At 41.8% G+C, this 2936-nt stretch overlaps 1 long non-coding RNA gene across 1 annotated transcript in view; it reads left to right on the top strand.

Annotated features, from left to right (window-relative positions):
- Positions 1 to 2871: 2871 nt before the first annotated feature.
- The window catches only part of LOC133222819 (uncharacterized), a 15474-nt gene continuing 15409 nt past the window's right edge, over positions 2872 to 2936 (top strand). Inside the window, exon 1 of the long non-coding RNA XR_009728382.1 lies at positions 2872 to 2936. This exon is cut by the window's right edge and continues 60 nt beyond it. This is a non-coding gene — a long non-coding RNA (uncharacterized LOC133222819).

Genomic DNA, 2936 nt, shown 5'->3' with positions numbered 1-2936 from the left:
ATTATCAAAATATTTGATTATGTTATTTGCAAGGAACTGTTTGAATAGCACTTAATTGGAGCAAAACTGTTTCTTGGTTGTTCTGTTTTTTGAAAGATGCTATAGTTTATCCAGATATTTCTCTTCATGCATAGCCTATTTTCCACTGGCCATACGATACCATCAGTTTTTAAGCAGACTCTCCAGTGATGTCAATGGAAAATTCTGCTTAGAAAACTCTGGTTAATTTTCCCTGCTTTACAAGCAGAGAGAGTATATGAATCACAATACTGAAACTGCACTTGGAAAATAAAGACCAAAAGTTCTGCATGAATGTGTAATGATTCAGGAACAAATGCTGCTTTCAAGAACATCAGCCTAATACAGAACACTGTTAGTGTAGCTGAAATTACAGTGCAGCTTCACTGCAACTGTTTACAAATGATCTTCATATATCCTAAACCCATAGTCAGTAAGGTGAAAAGAAACCTTTTCTAAAGTCGGGGCCTCTGATCTTTGCCTATTTCCAACAATCTGAACTACATATTTGTAGTAAATGACGAAAGACACACTGATAAGATTTTTTAGATGAGATTTCTACTGAAATCTCATCTAAAAATTGTGCTCAAATTCTGTATTAAATTATGCACAAAGATACACAGATGTCTTAACTGTTTCCATGAATTTCAGAGAATGAACATGACAATAAATAATTCTCTTCTTATCATGGAACATGAATAAGCATCTCAGAGAAGCTAAATCCAAGTCTGATTTAAACTTGGAAGAACTTAGCCACAACAGCAGCAGAAGTCTAGTAAAGTAAAACATACACAGCCAACAGTGAATAATGCATTACCGCAACAACCAATCCTCTGTTTCCAGTGAAATCAGCGACTGGTCACTTATACAAAGCCTGAATACACTGTTTAGAACCTGAAGGGGGAAAAAAAGGAGAAGACATTTAGCATACACTAGTTTCAGGGATAGATTACCTATACTTTGAAATATTGGTGGGGTTTTTGTTTGTTTTTAGTTTTTTAATTAATGTGTTCCCATCCCAAAATAAAAGTATAAAGAAGGAAAAATACCAACTGCAGTGTGGTTAAAATTCAGATCAGAACTCTCCACTTTAGTCCTGTTGTGTTCAGCTTACTTAGTAACTGAATGCGACTAAGATGCTCAGGACTTGCAAGTATACCCACTCACTTCCAGCTAGAATCGTAGGTACTATACCTAGGACTGGCAAATTTACAGCCAGGTTAATTGTGTACAGCATCTGGGAAGCCTCAGCTGATTCCTACAGAGACGCTGATGCTTGTTCATGGTGCTGGGAAATCAAGTAGTTAAAACAAAGCAAAACGAGGGCCAAACCCTGATGGTTTCTTTACCCAGACGAGCAGCCCCGGTGAAAACAGGCTCAGGAGAGGACGGAGGGGCTCGCACAGAGTTTTATCTTAGGTTTTGTGGAACAGTGGCAGCGTATTCTCCCGATCATCTTCTGGGAGCGCGACAAACCCCAGAGGATGCATGCGGGCGGGGGCACCCTGTGCTGCTCGCCCTTCCGCAGACTGGCTTTGCGAGCGGAGCCCCCCTGCCTGCATTCCGCGTCCCAAACTTAGGGCTTGGTCAGGATTTGCCGGGGAGAGGTGGGAGGGGTGGAAGCAGTGAGGGATGGACGCTCAGCTCCCGGGCCGGGCTGCTTGCGGCGACCCCGGGACAGCGACCGGTCTCCGCCCGGGTGGCCCGTTGTTGCCGGCCAGAGGGGACGTGCCCCTGGTCTCGCCTCCGTCTGTGAGGGCCGAGAGGGGCGTTTGCCCCTTCTGGTCATGGCAGGGGGGTTGGAACTCCGTGAAGGTCCAGGTCTCCTCCACCCCAAAGCATCCTGTAATTCCGTGATTCTCAATGTGCCACATTCGTGCTTCCCGCTCCAGTCCCTTGCAGCTACTTGCAGTCGTTCGACCGGCCACACACAGGGTTAACACCACCTTGGTCGGACAGTATATATTTAATATGCGAGTATATTTGATGTTCATTGACAGAGCAACAATAGGAATGATCTTGCTTTATGTACCAGTTACAAGGTTTAATATCATTATATTGCATGCGATATTAGTTTTTATTAGTCGCCATTAACAACATGTTTTCTACTTGAATTCTCATTTACTTGTCCAATGCAAAAATTATCTTTGTAAAAGAGAAAAACACATCTTCAAGTGTCAGCTATATTAAATTAAAGAACTGTTTACCCTTCCTAAGGAAAGCATATGTATCTAAATAGGCATCTTTTACCGTTTGCATAGTAGATTGGAAATTAGCATTTTTGTTCATTTTCCCATGTATGCACAGCGCCTGGAAGAGTAATACTCCATGCATATCAGATCAGCCAGCCTACAATTTTTGTGCAATATATTATTTGGCAATCTAAAATTTGTAATTTGCATGAAATTGCTTAATTAAAATACAGTCACTCAGGGTATTAATTTCTCTGTCTGGCAGTTCAACGTACTAAAGGCGGGCTACAGAAAATGTGAAATCCTGTCAGATGTAACAGTAAAATATTAACCAAAAGAAAAAAAAAATCCACTTCTGGCAACAAAGTGACAGAGTGATAATGCTTTTGCCCTGATTCTGGGTTCAAATACGAGCTTGGGTTGACATTGAAACCAGCGAGGAAATTTACAATAGCAACTCTGGCTTTTTGCCAATAAATCTGCATCACGGACCTTTCCTGGCGAAACCCTTTTCCCTCTCCCCACCCCCTTTACATTTTTCCCTACTAGCTAAGACGAAGAAGAAGAAAAAAATCCTTTTCTGAAACCCAAGTCCCTTACTATTTTCGGCAGCTTGCTTTTGAAATCAGCAACCCTACTGATAAAATGATCCAATCAGTCCTCCCCAGTTGTCAAGACAACAGTTCATAATTGTACCAGCTCTTTTCATTGCAGCTAGACATTTCA

This window comes from Neopsephotus bourkii, unplaced genomic scaffold (genome assembly GCF_033783945.1).
Source record: "Neopsephotus bourkii isolate Nb327-2 ecotype Australia unplaced genomic scaffold, CSIRO-AGI_Nbou_v1 NB_1624, whole genome shotgun sequence".
In the NCBI taxonomy this organism is placed as follows: domain Eukaryota; kingdom Metazoa; phylum Chordata; class Aves; order Psittaciformes; family Psittacidae; genus Neopsephotus; species Neopsephotus bourkii.
This window is presented reverse-complemented; position numbering and strand designations above follow the sequence as displayed.